This window comes from Procambarus clarkii, unplaced genomic scaffold, assembly GCF_040958095.1.
Source record: "Procambarus clarkii isolate CNS0578487 unplaced genomic scaffold, FALCON_Pclarkii_2.0 HiC_scaffold_267, whole genome shotgun sequence".
Taxonomy (NCBI): domain Eukaryota; kingdom Metazoa; phylum Arthropoda; class Malacostraca; order Decapoda; family Cambaridae; genus Procambarus; species Procambarus clarkii.
The window spans coordinates 85,873-105,647 of record NW_027189300.1 but is presented as its reverse complement, the minus strand read 5'-3'; the positions used below and the strand labels follow the sequence as shown (position 1 = coordinate 105,647).

At 45.3% G+C, this 19,775-nt stretch overlaps 1 non-coding gene across 1 annotated transcript; it reads right to left on the bottom strand.

Moving 5' to 3' along the window:
* Positions 1-11,311: 11,311 nt before the first annotated feature.
* On the bottom strand, positions 11,312-11,430 carry LOC138361233 (5S ribosomal RNA). The gene has a single exon (XR_011226861.1). It is a non-coding gene; the product is annotated as a 5S ribosomal RNA (ribosomal RNA).
* Positions 11,431-19,775: the final 8,345 nt, after the last annotated feature.

Genomic DNA, 19,775 nt, shown 5'->3' with positions numbered 1-19,775 from the left:
ATGAGACTGCCTACACATTGTGGCTAATAACCAACTCTTTTAAGTCATCGCGGCAGGATACGGACCTGCTTGTGGTGTCTTAATGGTAATTGTATCCTAACATATTTTTGTCTCCTTGGCATGGATATTTAACATCGTTTATTCAGTCTTGGGTTTATGTTCTTTCGCCATTTACAGACATTTTACATCTACCTACTTCCTCAGCCTGCCCTGCCAATTTCTAATGAATTTGTGGATTTTCTTTTGTAATACAAACATGTGTGTGCTCATCTGCTCTTCAGTTTTTATGATATTTGTCTCATCTGTCCTGCTTTATGATACTTTTACAAAGAACATGAACAAATGCTTCTATTTTAGAGAAGATATGGGATCCAGGTTTCGGAGCCGTAAAACCAACCGTCGTGATTGGTGGACGAGTTGCCAGGTTGCAGCTTCTGTACCGTGCCGGCACATAAATAGGTTCGGCTCAAGCGGCGGCAGCATCATTCCCCCGTGACTGTCTGAGCGTCTCTCATCACCTTGGTTGGTTCATCATCATCATGGTAGAAGCAAAGCCTACCAAGAAGGCTGCGGCTGCTGCTGCTGTGGTGGCCACCACCAGGAAACCTCGCGTCCAGGTTGCTCACCCGAAAACTAGTCAAATGGTTCTAGCCGCGGTCGCAGCACTCAAAGACCGTAAGGGCTCGTCTCTACAAGCAATCAAGAAGTACGTTGTTGCCAACAACAAAGTCGAGGCTGCCAAGATCGCCATTTACATCCGAAGATTTCTCAAGAAAGCAGTGGCTGACGGCATTCTTGTTCAGACGAAGGGAAGTGGAGCTAGTGGATCATTCAAGCTGGCCGTAGCAGAGAAGAGGGCCGTTCTAACTCCCAAGAAAGCCACCACAACCAAGAAACCATCTACAGCAGCAAAGAAGGCCGTGGTAACTCCCAAGAAAGCCGCCACAAGCAACAAACCACCTACAGCCTTGAAAAAGAAGCAGCAGCAGCAGCTTGTTGTTGGGAACAAAAAGCCCAAAATAAAGAGAGCTTCAAAATCTCCCAAACCACCCAAGGCAAAGAAAGCTGTCAAAAAAACAACAAAGGCAAAATAAACGACGACATGCAAGCAGCATGAATACACATGACAATAAACATCCAGGCCTCCCCCCTCAGTGGAGGGGCCTCATATGATTCCAAAAAAAGAGTTTAGTTTTGTAGACAAATAAATCATTACTTTTGGGGTAGATTTACTCTGTATATTATATATATATATATATATATATATATATATATATATATATATATATATATATATATATATATATATATATATATATATATATATACATACATGGGTGAGGTGATATGGTACCAAAGTTTTGGGTAAGGTGATTGACATTTACACAAGATAAAACACGAACCAATGGGAATAAAAACATAAGAATGGAAGTAACTGCAGAAGGCCTATTGGCCCATAACACAAGCACTTCCTCTTGATGCTTCTATATTGGTTCAGAGTCTTGAAGCTATAATAATATATATATATATATATATATATATATATATATATATATATATATATATATATATATATATATATATATATATATATATATATATATATATACACAAAACTAAATAGTCTTGTTAGACAAATTGCCCCTATTAGAGGCAAGTTGACTAACAAGCCGAATGACTGGCAATTGTTTTGAATTTGAGTTAAATCTAACATAGAAATGTAATCAAACCTAACCTAACCTATGCTAACCCAAGCTAAGCTAACCTAACCTAACCTAAGCTAACCCAAGCTAAGCTAAGCTAACCTAACCTAACCTAACCTAACCTAAGCTAAGCTAACCTAACCTAACCTAACCTAACCTAACCTAACCTAACCTAACCTAACCTAAGCTAACCTAACCTAACCCAGCAATTCATGATCTTAATATAATACTGTTAATTGGATAAACCAATTTGGAAAGAAATGTTCGAAAATAACAAAATTAACTGTGCTTGTTAGGAAAATTGGGCCTTGCATACTTGTCCCAATAGTGTGGTTCTCGCTTTTAGGTACGACATAAACGTATACCTAAGTTGAGAGAGAAAAAGATTCTCACTCAAACATGCATATCGATTGCCAGTCCTGAATTCTGGGTAGATATTCGTGTCCTCCCTTTTCATTTACCATCATTTGGATACTATCAAAACAGCTCTGAGAAGGATAAAATGAATAAAACGGGTAGCTCACTCATGTAAAAAGGAAGAGTTGGGAAAGATCTCTCTCTCTCTCTCTCCCCCTCACACCCCCCCACCAATGATCCTGCTCTGCTAGTATATAACGTAACAAACCTTCCCCCCCCCCCCCTCCCCAATCAGAGTCCCTTTAAGCATGCGAGGATAAAAAATAGATTTCATAAGACCCAATGTGCTAGCTGATATCAAAACAATTTATGTTATCGTCTATTAAGCCCTTCAGTAAAAAAGTATAGGGACCTAATTAGGTCCCGTTTTGAGGTGGTGGTGGGTGGAATCGATGGATTAGCCAAGCTCTTATCCGCCGAATCCGTAGAGGGTACGACCCTGGCGCTTCAGAGCGTACACCACGTCCATGGCAGTGACGGTCTTCCTCTTGGCGTGTTCCGTGTAGGTTACAGCATCACGGATGACGTTCTCGAGGAACACCTTCAGGACGCCACGGGTCTCTTCGTAGATGAGACCCGAAATACGCTTGACGCCGCCACGACGAGCTAAGCGACGAATAGCGGGCTTGGTGATGCCCTGGATGTTGTCACGTAGCACCTTACGATGACGCTTGGCGCCACCCTTTCCGAGTCCCTTGCCTCCCTTGCCGCGTCCAGTCATGGTGTTGTAGTTGTGTGAATCGAATTGACGAATGCCATTCATTCATTTAAATATAGGTCAAGATACCCTTATGGGTGAGCGTGGAAGTGGGGATAGGGGAAGAATTAGTGGGGGTGAGAGGAAGGGTTTTCAGTATGAGGTAAAGTGCCAGGGCTAGACCCAGCTGCATGGCATTGAAATCGTTATGACCAGACTAGGCAGTGAAGGCAAGGAATCGGATCTGTGACAACATTTCGTCTTTTCTGAGCACCCACGGAGACAGCAGTCCTCAGCTGGGTGTGCCCTGGAGGCTCACACCAGATGTGGTCTTTGATCTGTCAATCAGCATCGCGGCCCACCCAAGGCACCAGAAAACGGGAGCTAGTTGGTCCCCCCCTAAAGAGGGGGGAGAAGAGTTAGGAGGTTATAGTTGGAAGTTTGGTGATTTGAGTAGTGATATTATAGGAGAGGGGTTATGTAAAGGACGGAGCAGGAGGTGGATCGTCGATCAGGTTAAAGAGGTTGTGCGTATGTCTGGGTCTGCTTAGGACGTTTCTGAGGAACGTGTCGTAGTTGTCATGATAGGTGAGAATTCTGTCAATCTGTTTCTTCCCCATAGTATCCCAGGTTATGTTCAGAGGTGGGATGTTCGCCCTCTCATGCAGGGCCTCACTGGTGGTGAAGTCCTGCCAATGGGTATCGAACACCCATCTCAGAGCCCTGTTCTGGGTACGCTGGAGTTTCTTCCTATTTGTTGGTGCTGCAAGTGTGAGTGGGATCGGTGCATATGTTAGGAGTGGGAGAATAAGTGTTTTGTATAAGTAGAGCTTGGTGGCTTGGGAGGCATGTTTAAGTGGGTAGAGTTTTGATAGGGCGTTTGAGGCTATAGCTTTCTTGGGTGTTATGTGTGTGTGAAAGCGAAGGTTAAAGTCTAGTGTGAGTCCAAGTACTGTGGTTTTGTTGACTCTTGGGATCTGGGTTGCATCTGGTGATTGAGAGTAGAGTTTTACTGGGTCAGGGTTACGTCGTTTGTTGTAGAAAAAGTATGTTATTTTTGACTTGTTGGGGTTTGTTTTTATTCGCCAGTCGTGTTCCCAGAGGGTGACTTTGTCTATTTCTTGTTGTGCTTTCCGTGTGAGGGCGTTAATCGTATAGTCTGTGATCAGTTGGGTTACGTCGTCAGCGTAGCAAAGGGTCATTGATGTCCAGTATACTGGGTCAGGGATGTCGTTTATATAGAGTATGTATAAGGTTGGTGAAAGAACTGAGCCCTGAGGGACACCTGCATTTAGGTTGAAATAACCCGACAGCTTGCTGAGGAACTTGATCTGCATCTTTCTATTTGTTAGAAAGCTGCAAAGTAGCCTCTGCATGTTATCAGATAGTTGAAACAGAGTGCAGAGTTTGTAACGCAGGCCGTCGTGCCATACGGTGTCAAAAGCTTTTTCGACGTCCTTTGCAATGAGGGCCGTCTTGGCCCTTTGGTGTTTATTTATGGAGAGGTAGTTTGTTATTATGTTCAGTGCGTCTTGTGTTGAGCGGTGTTGTCTGAAGCCAAATTGTTTGTCTGTCAATATGTTTTTGTGTTCTAGGTGATTCCTGAGTTTATGATTAATGAGTTTTTCGTATACTTTTCCTAATGTCTCTAGTAAGCTGATCGGTCTGTAGTTCTTAGGGTCTGTCGGGGATTTTTGGGGTTTTGGAATGAGGATTGCTGTGGCTTCTTTGAATGGGCTTGGGAAATATCCTGATGCTAGTGAGGCGTTGTAGACGTCTGTGAGTGCAAAGATTAGGGGGTCTGGAAGTTGCTTGAGGAGAGCTTGGCCAATGCCAGAGGCTCCTGGGGCTTTACGTCTGGTGTTCTTGAGCATGAGTTTAACTTCTTCAGGTAGTATTGATTCTGTGAGGTCACTTTCTAAGTCGTCTAGTGTCGTGAGGTCAATGGTAGGGTAGTGTGTGATGGCATGAGGGTTGTGTCGTATCCATGTTTCTACTCTGTTTATGTTTTGTATTGCTGTTGGTTGTGGGGGGTGGGGATTGAAGATGTCCTGCCAGTGTTGTTTGAATATGCCTATTACTTCTGAGGGATCGGTGTAGTTTTGATTGTTGTGAGTGATGTATGTAAAGGCAGAAGAGGAGGAGTTTCCTCTGATCCTCTTTATGAAGTTCCAGAATTGTTGTGGAGTTGTTTTTCTTTGTATTTCAGCTTTATGTATGAGTTTCTCCCAGTTGTTAGCATGGTCTTGGTCAAGGCTGTTGAGTATGTGGTTTTTGAGTATAGTGAGGTCTGTGTTTACTTGATTGTATCTGTGAAGGTTGTGGGTGAATCTGTTGTGATAGCAGGAGAGTAGCCTTTTTGTTCTGATCGAAGGAAAAAAGGAGTATCTAGTTTTGTGGGTTGTTTTTGGAATGGTAGCATCAGCTGCTTGTATGATGTTATTCTGGATGGTGAGGACTTGGGAATCTATGTCTGTGTGTGGTTTGTCTTGGAAGTTGTAGGGCTGTGTGCTGGCAGTTAGGTGTTGTTTGAAGGCTTCCCAGTCTGCATTTTGATAGTCATATTGTGGGGTGGCTGGGATGAGTATGGGGTTGCTGGAGAGTGTGAGTGATATGGGTATGTGATCTGAGCCAGTGAGGGGTCCGGGTGTGATGTAGTGTTGTAGGTGAGTGCCTGCTCTGTTGGTGAGGATTAGATCTGGTCTCCCAGTTCCATTGTGTGTGTAGGTTGTTTGGAAGTCAGGGCCAAGGAAGGTGAGGTGTTTGTTTTGGTGTAGTTGGTGTAGTTGTTGACCGTGCATGTTGTGTTGGCGATGGTTGAATGTTTGGTGTTTTGCATTTAGGTCTGCTAGGAGGAAGACTGGTATGTGTGTGTGGTTGAAGAGAGTGTTTAGGTCCTGGAGGGGGAGACCCAAGTTTGGACGAATGTATGTGGTACCAATGATCATCTGCCCGTGTTGAGTGTGAATGCGGACTGCTAGGAAGTGTTTGTGTTGCCAGTTGGTAGTGAGGAGGTCATGTTTATAGGTGTTCTTTATTAGAATAGCAACCCCTCCCGCACGATTTCCCGACTATATCCCATCAAGCGGACGTACTAGTAGCATTGCAACTCCTGCCTGCCCTTACTTTACGCTTGTGGTCGAGTAGACACGGCTTTCTCACAACGCTTTCAAAACTGCAGTTGCCTACTCGTCTGTTTCACGTCCCTGTGAAATGACTTTTGCACAAATCCAAAAAATAGAGCAAAATCAGCGATAATAGTGATTGAGGTGAGCCGCCTGTTGGCTGCAGCCAGAGGAAGGAGGGGAGGGGCAACGGGGTGACGTAGGCGAGTCGAGCAGCCAATGGCGCTCGAGCAAGCGCCTCGAGACGGCGTATATAAGCAAAAATTTTTCGGCGCCAGCCATCACAAACCACAGTTGTTCACCATGGCTCGCACCAAGCAGACTGCTCGCAAGTCCACGGGAGGCAAGGCTCCTCGTAAGCAGCTGGCCACCAAGGCAGCACGCAAGTCTGCTCCTGCCACAGGGGGTGTGAAGAAGCCTCACCGTTACAGGCCCGGAACGGTCGCCCTGCGTGAGATCCGTCGTTACCAGAAGAGCACCGAGTTGCTCATCAGGAAACTTCCCTTCCAGCGTCTGGTGCGCGAGATTGCCCAGGACTTCAAGACCGATCTTCGCTTCCAGTCGTCTGCCGTCATGGCTTTACAGGAGGCATCCGAGGCTTACCTGGTCGGTCTCTTCGAGGACACTAACCTCTGTGCCATCCACGCCAAGCGTGTCACCATCATGCCAAAGGACATTCAGCTTGCTCGCCGTATCCGTGGAGAGCGTGCATAAGCTAAATCGACCACCCTAGTATACACCAAACTCGGCCCTTCTCAGGGCCAAAATATCCTTCTAAGGAGATTTCAGACATTCCTAGCATCAGACGTCATATGAATTAACCTTCATCTACACATATAATAAATAAATAAATAAATAAACAAATACACTAATTTAGGTGTCATACATACACGTGATATCAATAAATCAAGTCATTTGTAGTACAACCTGTTCTCTTACAAACAAAACGCCGTCGCTTTTCGCTCTTATGCACTGTCAAGGATCACCCCCCCCCCCCCCAAAATAAAAATTGTCATACTGTACTAGAAATAAAAGCAGCTTGTATAAGTGACATACTGTCCAGTCCTGTTTTATTCTGTTTTCGGTCCTCTGGCTTAATCTGTTAAGTTAGGAGATGACATTTTAAATTAACCGTTTTCTTGACATTTTCAAACCTAAGAGGGTGGCCTGCATAGTAATCCTAATGTGGAACATAACAATGAATCTCTAATCTCTAGAAAAAAGATACCGAGTGCTTATATGTGTTGAGAGAGAGAGAGAGAGAGAGAGAGAGAGAGAGAGAGAGAGAGAGAGAGAGAGAGAGAGAGAGAGAGAGAGAGAGAGAGAGAGAGACACAGACAGACAGACAGACAGACAGACAAGACAGACAGACAGACAGACAGACAGACAGACAGACAGACAGACAGACAGAGACTGAGAGAGAGAAACACACACAGACAGTTTCATAAATATTCTCATTTTATAGCTATTTGCTTTCAGTGACAGAGGTTTTTGTTATAATAGTATTGGTGTCTAACACTCACAATCTCTTTAGAAATTAAAGTGTGGCTCCAATGGAGCCGAGTTTGTTGGTTTGAGGCCAAGCCACCACCACAGGGCAGTAAGTAAGCCGTTTACTTGGAGGAGGTGTACTTGGTGACGGCCTTAGTGCCCTCAGAGACGGCGTGCTTGGCCAGTTCTCCGGGCAACAGGAGCCTTACAGCCGTCTGGATCTCCCGACTGGTAATGGTGGAACGCTTGTTGTAGTGGGCCAGGCGAGAAGCCTCGGCGGCGATGCGCTCGAAGATGTCGTTCACGAACGAGTTCATGATCGACATGGCTTTGGAAGAGATACCAGTGTCGGGGTGGACCTGCTTCAGCACTTTGTAGATGTAGATGCTGTAGCTCTCCTTCCTCCTGCGCTTCTTTTTCTTATCGCCCTTGGCAATGGCCTTCTGGGCCTTTCCGGCCTTCTTGGCAGCCTTTCCAGATGCCTTGGGTGGCATGATGATGCTCGTGCTGGCTGGCGTTGCGATACAATAATGAACTTTTGCGCGAGTCGAGCTTTCCTTTTATATCCCGCTCGCGACTCAGCTCAGAGCGGGTCGCGTGGCGGAGCGCGCTGATTGGTCAGTGGCGGACTCCCTTGATCCTGAGCGGGGTATATAACACGAAGCTCGATCTGCGTGCCGGCATTAAAACACCACAAACCCACAACAGCAGCAGCAATGTCAGGACGCGGCAAGGGAGGCAAAGTGAAGGGCAAGTCAAAGTCTCGCTCCAGCAGGGCCGGACTTCAGTTCCCCGTGGGCAGAATTCACCGTCTGCTGCGTAAGGGCAACTACGCCGAACGCGTCGGTGCTGGCGCTCCTGTCTACCTGGCAGCCGTCATGGAATACCTCGCTGCCGAAGTTCTCGAGCTCGCCGGTAACGCCGCACGTGACAACAAGAAGACCCGTATCATCCCACGTCACTTGCAGTTGGCCATCCGCAACGACGAAGAACTCAACAAACTTCTGTCTGGCGTAACCATTGCACAGGGAGGTGTTCTTCCAAACATTCAGGCAGTTCTTTTGCCAAAGAAGACAGAGAAGAAGTAAGCACTTCTGCCACCCACCGCGACAAATACCATAACCAGGCTCCATCCGGAGCCACACACACTTTAATAGAGAGATTCAAGTAGACAATCAACTTTCAAACATTAATAATAACATTTATATTGATTTCATTTGGAATGTGTACATAACAAACAAACAAAACAAAATTATAGGGGATATTCAGCATCACTTGGAATATTAACCAATCATATAAATCCAATATATATTTTATATTTTACTTTAAGCGAGGAATTCATATTCTATCCATTTTTAATCATACAAATGAACAAAAGCAATTCTTCACTAGACGTAATGAATGAATAAATGATCAAGGTTTTAATGTGTTTCATGAATATATATATATATATATATATATATATATATATATATATATATATATATATATATATATATATATATATATATATATATATATATATATATATTAATACTTGTGAACCAGAATATGTTTGAGCAGCAGCGATCGTGCCTGCCATTGGCCGAAGTGCAACAATTCAAATAATTTAAAGGGCCTGCTCGGGTATATAAGAGAGGCTGGGAGACTGGGGCCGGTGGTGGGTGATGGGTGATGAGTGATGGTGTGGTGTGGTGTGGTGTTGTTAAGAGTTGATTTACGGCCAGCCAGCCAGCCAGCCAGCCAGCCAGCCAGCCAGCCAGCCAGCCAGCCAGCCAGCCAGCCAGCTGCAGCCAAGGCAGGGCAAGGCAAGGCAAGGCAAGGCAAGGCAAGGCAAGGCAAGGCAAGGCAGGCAGGCAGGCAGGCAGGCAGGCAGGCAGGCAGGCAGGCAGGCAGGCAGGCAGGCAGGCAGCCAGGCAGCCAGGCAGGCAGGCAGGCAGGCAGGCAGGCAGGCAGGCAGGCAGGCAGGCAGGCAGCCAGGCAGGCAGGCAGGCAGGCAGGCAGGCAGGCAGCCAGCCAGCCAGCCAGCCAGCCAGCCAGCCAGCCAGCCAGCCAGCCAGCTGCAGCCAAGGCAGGGCAGGGCAAGGCAAGGCAAGGCAAGGCAAGGCAAGGCAAGGCAAGGCAAGGCAGGCAGGCAGGCAGGCAGGCAGGCAGGCAGGCAGGCAGGCAGGCAGGCAGGCAGGCAGGCAGCCAGGCAGCCAGGCAGGCAGGCAGGCAGGCAGGCAGGCAGGCAGGCAGGCAGGCAGGCAGGCAGGCAGCCAGCCAGCCAGCCAGCCAGCCAGCCAGCCAGCCAGCCAGCCAGCCAGCCAGCCAGCCACTCCCACTTTGTATTTATATGCATTCAATTTATATTCAAACATTATATATGTTAAGGGCCTTGTTTTAGTGTTTATTTTAAAAATGACAAACATCGAGTCATTTTACCAGTCCTTTAGCGTTAACGGTGATGCATTTTAAAACTGAACATAAATCGCCTTTTCTGGATATATCAAATATCGAATCCGCTTAATGTGCCTACAATTCAATCATTCAAAAAATACATAATTTACATCAAGCCTTTTCATAGAACAGACAATAAGATTTGTACATGCAAAATAAAAAAAAAAAATCCTTTAAGTTATCAATACAATGTGAGAAAACTTTACTTTTATAACTAAAGTTGCACAATTATACCAACTCTATGGTGGCTGGGTTGTAAGGTGTGTGGCTGGTGTTTTGGAAGTCGCGAGTTCAAACGACCCAATGGGAATAATACTTTTTTTTTTTTTGCCATACAATCTTCCTAATACTATTATGTAGGTTTGTGTGTGTGTTTTTTTTATTCATTCTTTGGTCTTATAGATGACATACATATTGACTCCTTTTACCGGTCCTTAATTAGGCTCTGGGGAAGCAATGGTGGTGGTGGTGGTGGTGCATTTAAAACTAAACCAAAAATCACCAGTTCTGGACGCGTCAAATATCATATCCGCTTAATGTGTCTACAACCTAATTACTTAAAACTACACTATTTAATTCATTCATATCATGTGCATATTGGTCATTATGCTCATACAACCGACATCAAAATTTATTTTCATTATTAGAATCATACATTTCATCAAGTAATACAGATACAAAGAGATTTTCTTTCTGAGAAGACCGTTAGTATTGGCTTGCAGGCAGGCAGGCAGGCATTTGAGGGTTATTATTTCGCCTGTTGATTGGGGAGAGGGTTGATGTGTTAGGGGGTTTTCGGTTAGATGTGGTGGTGGTGATTGGTGGTGGTGATTGGTGGTGGTGGTGATTGGTGGTGGTGGTGGTGGTAGTAGGTGGGAGTTGGGGGTGGGGGGGGGGGGGGGGGGAAGGGGAGGGGAATGATGGTCTGTGGATTCCTTCTCCGTACCCTTTACATATAAGCAAAAATATGCCTTCTTGTGGGTATAGAAACATTAACACAAATTATATCAGTAACTGATATTGTAGCCTTTTAAACAGAAAAGATTTGTACATACAAATACTTTTTAATTATCATTTATTTGTGGAAATGGCATTTACGTCATTAAATTGATACCTCAGCATCAAGCTAGTGTCCTGCAGCAGTGGTCCAGTGGTAAAGTGTATATAAGTGATGCGTATTCTTGGAGTTGCGAGTTCAAACCCGGATTAAGCTATATATATATATATATATATATATATACAACATGTTTTGTTTTAGTTGGTTGTTTTTGTATAAAGCCTCACACAATATCTATATTAAGCGAGTTTGTTTTAAACATGACATACATATTAATTCATTTTACCAGGCCTTATTCCACACAACTCCGTGAATTTCCCGTGGAGCCAGCCATTCAAACAAAAACAAACGAAACAAAACAAAACAAAACAAAAAACATTATTGCCAACAGCATTTGGTGTTCCCAGGCGGTCACCCATCCAAGTACTAACCAAACCCAACGTTGCTTAACTTCGCTGATCGGACGAGAAGCGGTGTTCTCAACGTGGTATGGCCGTTGGCATGAGACTGCCTACACATTGTGGCTAATAACCAACTCTTTTAAGTCATCGCGGCAGGATACGGACCTGCTTGTGGTGTCTTAATGGTAATTGTATCCTAACATATTTTTGTCTCCTTGGCATGGATATTTAACATCGTTTATTCAGTCTTGGGTTTATGTTCTTTCGCCATTTACAGACATTTTACATCTACCTACTTCCTCAGCCTGCCCTGCCAATTTCTAATGAATTTGTGGATTTTCTTTTGTAATACAAACATGTGTGTGCTCATCTGCTCTTCAGTTTTTATGATATTTGTCTCATCTGTCCTGCTTTATGATACTTTTACAAAGAACATGAACAAATGCTTCTATTTTAGAGAAGATATGGGATCCAGGTTTCGGAGCCGTAAAACCAACCGTCGTGATTGGTGGACGAGTTGCCAGGTTGCAGCTTCTGTACCGTGCCGGCACATAAATAGGTTCGGCTCAAGCGGCGGCAGCATCATTCCCCCGTGACTGTCTGAGCGTCTCTCATCACCTTGGTTGGTTCATCATCATCATGGTAGAAGCAAAGCCTACCAAGAAGGCTGCGGCTGCTGCTGCTGTGGTGGCCACCACCAGGAAACCTCGCGTCCAGGTTGCTCACCCGAAAACTAGTCAAATGGTTCTAGCCGCGGTCGCAGCACTCAAAGACCGTAAGGGCTCGTCTCTACAAGCAATCAAGAAGTACGTTGTTGCCAACAACAAAGTCGAGGCTGCCAAGATCGCCATTTACATCCGAAGATTTCTCAAGAAAGCAGTGGCTGACGGCATTCTTGTTCAGACGAAGGGAAGTGGAGCTAGTGGATCATTCAAGCTGGCCGTAGCAGAGAAGAGGGCCGTTCTAACTCCCAAGAAAGCCACCACAACCAAGAAACCATCTACAGCAGCAAAGAAGGCCGTGGTAACTCCCAAGAAAGCCGCCACAAGCAACAAACCACCTACAGCCTTGAAAAAGAAGCAGCAGCAGCAGCTTGTTGTTGGGAACAAAAAGCCCAAAATAAAGAGAGCTTCAAAATCTCCCAAACCACCCAAGGCAAAGAAAGCTGTCAAAAAAACAACAAAGGCAAAATAAACGACGACATGCAAGCAGCATGAATACACATGACAATAAACATCCAGGCCTCCCCCCTCAGTGGAGGGGCCTCATATGATTCCAAAAAAAGAGTTTAGTTTTGTAGACAAATAAATCATTACTTTTGGGGTAGATTTACTCTGTATATTATATATATATATATATATATATATATATATATATATATATATATATATATATATATATATATATATATATATATATATATATATATATATATATACATACATGGGTGAGGTGATATGGTACCAAAGTTTTGGGTAAGGTGATTGACATTTACACAAGATAAAACACGAACCAATGGGAATAAAAACATAAGAATGGAAGTAACTGCAGAAGGCCTATTGGCCCATAACACAAGCACTTCCTCTTGATGCTTCTATATTGGTTCAGAGTCTTGAAGCTATAATAATATATATATATATATATATATATATATATATATATATATATATATATATATATATATATATATATATATATATATATATATATATATATACACAAAACTAAATAGTCTTGTTAGACAAATTGCCCCTATTAGAGGCAAGTTGACTAACAAGCCGAATGACTGGCAATTGTTTTGAATTTGAGTTAAATCTAACATAGAAATGTAATCAAACCTAACCTAACCTATGCTAACCCAAGCTAAGCTAACCTAACCTAACCTAAGCTAACCCAAGCTAAGCTAAGCTAACCTAACCTAACCTAACCTAACCTAAGCTAAGCTAACCTAACCTAACCTAACCTAACCTAACCTAACCTAACCTAACCTAACCTAAGCTAACCTAACCTAACCCAGCAATTCATGATCTTAATATAATACTGTTAATTGGATAAACCAATTTGGAAAGAAATGTTCGAAAATAACAAAATTAACTGTGCTTGTTAGGAAAATTGGGCCTTGCATACTTGTCCCAATAGTGTGGTTCTCGCTTTTAGGTACGACATAAACGTATACCTAAGTTGAGAGAGAAAAAGATTCTCACTCAAACATGCATATCGATTGCCAGTCCTGAATTCTGGGTAGATATTCGTGTCCTCCCTTTTCATTTACCATCATTTGGATACTATCAAAACAGCTCTGAGAAGGATAAAATGAATAAAACGGGTAGCTCACTCATGTAAAAAGGAAGAGTTGGGAAAGATCTCTCTCTCTCTCTCTCCCCCTCACACCCCCCCACCAATGATCCTGCTCTGCTAGTATATAACGTAACAAACCTTCCCCCCCCCCCCCCCTCCCCAATCAGAGTCCCTTTAAGCATGCGAGGATAAAAAATAGATTTCATAAGACCCAATGTGCTAGCTGATATCAAAACAATTTATGTTATCGTCTATTAAGCCCTTCAGTAAAAAAGTATAGGGACCTAATTAGGTCCCGTTTTGAGGTGGTGGTGGGTGGAATCGATGGATTAGCCAAGCTCTTATCCGCCGAATCCGTAGAGGGTACGACCCTGGCGCTTCAGAGCGTACACCACGTCCATGGCAGTGACGGTCTTCCTCTTGGCGTGTTCCGTGTAGGTTACAGCATCACGGATGACGTTCTCGAGGAACACCTTCAGGACGCCACGGGTCTCTTCGTAGATGAGACCCGAAATACGCTTGACGCCGCCACGACGAGCTAAGCGACGAATAGCGGGCTTGGTGATGCCCTGGATGTTGTCACGTAGCACCTTACGATGACGCTTGGCGCCACCCTTTCCGAGTCCCTTGCCTCCCTTGCCGCGTCCAGTCATGGTGTTGTAGTTGTGTGAATCGAATTGACGAATGCATTCATTCATTCATTTAAATATAGGTCAAGATACCCTTATGGGTGAGCGTGGAAGTGGGGATAGGGGAAGAATTAGTGGGGGTGAGAGGAAGGGTTTTCAGTATGAGGTAAAGTGCCAGGGCTAGACCCAGCTGCATGGCATTGAAATCGTTATGACCAGACTAGGCAGTGAAGGCAAGGAATCGGATCTCTGTGACAACATTTCGTCTTTTCTGAGCACCCACGGAGACAGCCGCCTTCAGCTGGGTGTGCCCTGGAGGCTCACTCCAGATGTGGTCTTAGATCTGCTAATCAGCATCGCGGCCCACCCAAGGCACCAGAAAACGGGAGCTAGTTGGTCCCCCCCTAAAGAGGGGGGAGAAGAGTTAGGAGGTTATAGTTGGAAGTTTGGTGATTTGAGTAGTGATATTATAGGAGAGGGGTTATGTAAAGGACGGAGCAGGAGGTGGATCGTCGATCAGGTTAAAGAGGTTGTGCGTATGTCTGGGTCTGCTTAGGACGTTTCTGAGGAACGTGTCGTAGTTGTCATGATAGGTGAGAATTCTGTCAATCTGTTTCTTCCCCATAGTATCCCAGGTTATGTTCAGAGGTGGGATGTTCGCCCTCTCATGCAGGGCCTCACTGGTGGTGAAGTCCTGCCAATGGGTATCGAACACCCATCTCAGAGCCCTGTTCTGGGTACGCTGGAGTTTCTTCCTATTTGTTGGTGCTGCAAGTGTGAGTGGGATCGGTGCATATGTTAGGAGTGGGAGAATAAGTGTTTTGTATAAGTAGAGCTTGGTGGCTTGGGAGGCATGTTTAAGTGGGTAGAGTTTTGATAGGGCGTTTGAGGCTATAGCTTTCTTGGGTGTTATGTGTGTGTGAAAGCGAAGGTTAAAGTCTAGTGTGAGTCCAAGTACTGTGGTTTTGTTGACTCTTGGGATCTGGGTTGCATCTGGTGATTGAGAGTAGAGTTTTACTGGGTCAGGGTTACGTCATTTGTTGTAGAAAAAGTATGTTATTTTTGACTTGTTGGGGTTTGTTTTTATTCGCCAGTCGTGTTCCCAGAGGGTGACTTTGTCTATTTCTTGTTGTGCTTTCCGTGTGAGGGCGTTAATCGTATAGTCTGTGATCAGTTGGGTTACGTCGTCAGCGTAGCAAAGGGTCATTGATGTCCAGTATACTGGGTCAGGGATGTCGTTTATATAGAGTATGTATAAGGTTGGTGAAAGAACTGAGCCCTGAGGGACACCTGCATTTAGGTTGAAATAACCCGACAGCTTGCTGAGGAACTTGATCTGCATCTTTCTATTTGTTAGAAAGCTGCAAAGTAGCCTCTGCATGTTATCAGATAGTTGAAACAGAGTGCAGAGTTTGTAACGCAGGCCGTCGTGCCATACAGTGTCAAAAGCTTTTTCGACGTCCTTTGCAATGAGGGCCGTCTTGGCCCTTTGGTGTTTATTTATGGAGAGGTAGTTTGTTATTATGTTCAGTGCGTCTTGTGTTGAGCGGTGTTGTCTGAAGCCAAATTGTTTGTCTGTCAATATGTTTTTGTGTTCTAGGTGATTCCTGAGTTTATGATTAATGAGTTTTTCGTATACTTTTCCTAATGTCTCTAGTAAGCTGATCGGTCTGTAGTTCTTAGGGTCTGTCGGGGATTTTTGGGGTTTTGGAATGAGGATTGCTGTGGCTTCTTTGAATGGGCTTGGGAAATATCCTGATGCTAGTGAGGCGTTGTAGACGTCTGTGAGTGCAAAGATTAGGGGGTCTGGAAGTTGCTTGAGGAGAGCTTGGCCAATGCCAGAGGCTCCTGGGGCTTTACGTCTGGTGTTCTTGAGCATGAGTTTAACTTCTTCAGGTAGTATTGATTCTGTGAGGTCACTTTCTAAGTCGTCTAGTGTCGTGAGGTCAATGGTAGGGTAGTGTGTGATGGCATGAGGGTTGTGTCGTATCCATGTTTCTACTCTGTTTATGTTTTGTATTGCTGTTGGTTGTGGGGGGTGGGGATTGAAGATGTCCTGCCAGTGTTGTTTGAATATGCCTATTACTTCTGAGGGATCGGTGTAGTTTTGATTGTTGTGAGTGATGTATGTAAAGGCAGAAGAGGAGGAGTTTCCTCTGATCCTCTTTATGAAGTTCCAGAATTGTTGTGGAGTTGTTTTTCTTTGTATTTCAGCTTTATGTATGAGTTTCTCCCAGTTGTTAGCATGGTCTTGGTCAAGGCTGTTGAGTATGTGGTTTTTGAGTATAGTGAGGTCTGTGTTTACTTGATTGTATCTGTGAAGGTTGTGGGTGAATCTGTTGTGATAGCAGGAGAGTAGCCTTTTTGTTCTGATCGAAGGAAAAAAGGAGTATCTAGTTTTGTGGGTTGTTTTTGGAATGGTAGCATCAGCTGCTTGTATGATGTTATTCTGGATGGTGAGGACTTGGGAATCTATGTCTGTGTGTGGTTTGTCTTGGAAGTTGTAGGGCTGTGTGCTGGCAGTTAGGTGTTGTTTGAAGGCTTCCCAGTCTGCATTTTGATAGTCATATTGTGGGGTGGCTGGGATGAGTATGGGGTTGCTGGAGAGTGTGAGTGATATGGGTATGTGATCTGAGCCAGTGAGGGGTCCGGGTGTGATGTAGTGTTGTAGGTGAGTGCCTGCTCTGTTGGTGAGGATTAGATCTGGTCTCCCAGTTCCATTGTGTGTGTAGGTTGTTTGGAAGTCAGGGCCAAGGAAGGTGAGGTGTTTGTTTTGGTGTAGTTGGTGTAGTTGTTGACCGTGCATGTTGTGTTGGCGATGGTTGAATGTTTGGTGTTTTGCATTTAGGTCTGCTAGGAGGAAGACTGGTATGTGTGTGTGGTTGAAGAGAGTGTTTAGGTCCTGAGGGGGAGACCCAAGTTTGGACGAATGTATGTGGTACCAATGATCATCTGCCCGTGTTGAGTGTGAATGCGGACTGCTAGGAAGTGTTTGTGTTGCCAGTTGGTAGTGAGGAGGTCATGTTTATAGGTGTTCTTTATTAGAATAGCAACCCCTCCCGCACGATTTCCCGACTATATCCCATCAAGCGGACGTACTAGTAGCATTGCAACTCCTGCCTGCCCTTACTTTACGCTTGTGGTCGAGTAGACACGGCTTTCTCACAACGCTTTCAAAACTGCAGTTGCCTACTCGTCTGTTTCACGTCCTGTGAAATGACTTTTGCACAAATCCAAAAAATAGAGCAAAATCAGCGATAATAGTGATTGAGGTGAGCCGCCTGTTGGCTGCAGCCAGAGGAAGGAGGGGAGGGGCAACGGGGTGACGTAGGCGAGTCGAGCAGCCAATGGCGCTCGAGCAAGCGCCTCGAGACGGCGTATATAAGCAAAAATTTTTCGGCGCCAGCCATCACAAACCACAGTTGTTCACCATGGCTCGCACCAAGCAGACTGCTCGCAAGTCCACGGGAGGCAAGGCTCCTCGTAAGCAGCTGGCCACCAAGGCAGCACGCAAGTCTGCTCCTGCCACAGGGGGTGTGAAGAAGCCTCACCGTTACAGGCCCGGAACGGTCGCCCTGCGTGAGATCCGTCGTTACCAGAAGAGCACCGAGTTGCTCATCAGGAAACTTCCCTTCCAGCGTCTGGTGCGCGAGATTGCCCAGGACTTCAAGACCGATCTTCGCTTCCAGTCGTCTGCCGTCATGGCTTTACAGGAGGCATCCGAGGCTTACCTGGTCGGTCTCTTCGAGGACACTAACCTCTGTGCCATCCACGCCAAGCGTGTCACCATCATGCCAAAGGACATTCAGCTTGCTCGCCGTATCCGTGGAGAGCGTGCATAAGCTAAATCGACCACCCTAGTATACACCAAACTCGGCCCTTCTCAGGGCCAAAATATCCTTCTAAGGAGATTTCAGACATTCCTAGCATCAGACGTCATATGAATTAACCTTCATCTACACATATAATAAATAAATAAATAAATAAACAAATACACTAATTTAGGTGTCATACATACACGTGATATCAATAAATCAAGTCATTTGTAGTACAACCTGTTCTCTTACAAACAAAACGCCGTCGCTTTTCGCTCTTATGCACTGTCAAGGATCACCCCCCCCCCCCCAAAATAAAAATTGTCATACTGTACTAGAAATAAAAGCAGCTTGTATAAGTGACATACTGTCCAGTCCTGTTTTATTCTGTTTTCGGTCCTCTGGCTTAATCTGTTAAGTTAGGAGATGACATTTTAAATTAACCGTTTTCTTGACATTTTCAAACCTAAGAGGGTGGCCTGCATAGTAATCCTAATGTGGAACATAACAATGAATCTCTAATCTCTAGAAAAAAGATACCGAGTGCTTATATGTGTTGAGAGAGAGAGAGAGAGAGAGAGAGAGAGAGAGAGAGAGAGGAGAGAGAGAGAGAGAGAGAGAGAGAGAGAGAGAGAGAGAGAGAGAGACACAGACAGACAGACAGACAGACAGACAAGACAGACAGACAGACAGACAGACAGACAGACAGACAGACAGACAGACAGAGACTGAGAGAGAGAAACACACACAGACAGTTTCATAAATATTCTCATTTTATAGCTATTTGCTTTCAGTGACAGAGGTTTTTGTTATAATAGTATTGGTGTCTAACACTCACAATCTCTTTAGAAATTAAAGTGTGGCTCCAATGGAGCCGAGTTTGTTGGTTTGAGGCCAAGCCACCACCACAGGGCAGTAAGTAAGCCGTTTACTTGGAGGAGGTGTACTTGGTGACGGCCTTAGTGCCCTCAGAGACGGCGTGCTTGGCCAGTTCTCCGGGCAACAGGAGCCTTACAGCCGTCTGGATCTCCCGACTGGTAATGGTGGAACGCTTGTTGTAGTGGGCCAGGCGAGAAGCCTCGGCGGCGATGCGCTCGAAGATGTCGTTCACGAACGAGTTCATGATCGACATGGCTTTGGAAGAGATACCAGTGTCGGGGTGGACCTGCTTCAGCACTTTGTAGATGTAGATGCTGTAGCTCTCCTTCCTCCTGCGCTTCTTTTTCTTATCGCCCTTGGCAATGGCCTTCTGGGCCTTTCCGGCCTTCTTGGCAGCCTTTCCAGATGCCTTGGGTGGCATGATGATGCTCGTGCTGGCTGGCGTTGCGATACAATAATGAACTTTTGCGCGAGTCGAGCTTTCCTTTTATATCCCGCTCGCGACTCAGCTCAGAGCGGGTCGCGTGGCGGAGCGCGCTGATTGGTCAGTGGCGGACTCCCTTGATCCTGAGCGGGGTATATAACACGAAGCTCGATCTGCGTGCCGGCATTAAAACACCACAAAACCCACAACAGCAGCAGCAATGTCAGGACGCGGCAAGGGAGGCAAAGTGAAGGGCAAGTCAAAGTCTCGCTCCAGCAGGGCCGGACTTCAGTTCCCCGTGGGCAGAATTCACCGTCTGCTGCGTAAGGGCAACTACGCCGAACGCGTCGGTGCTGGCGCTCCTGTCTACCTGGCAGCCGTCATGGAATACCTCGCTGCC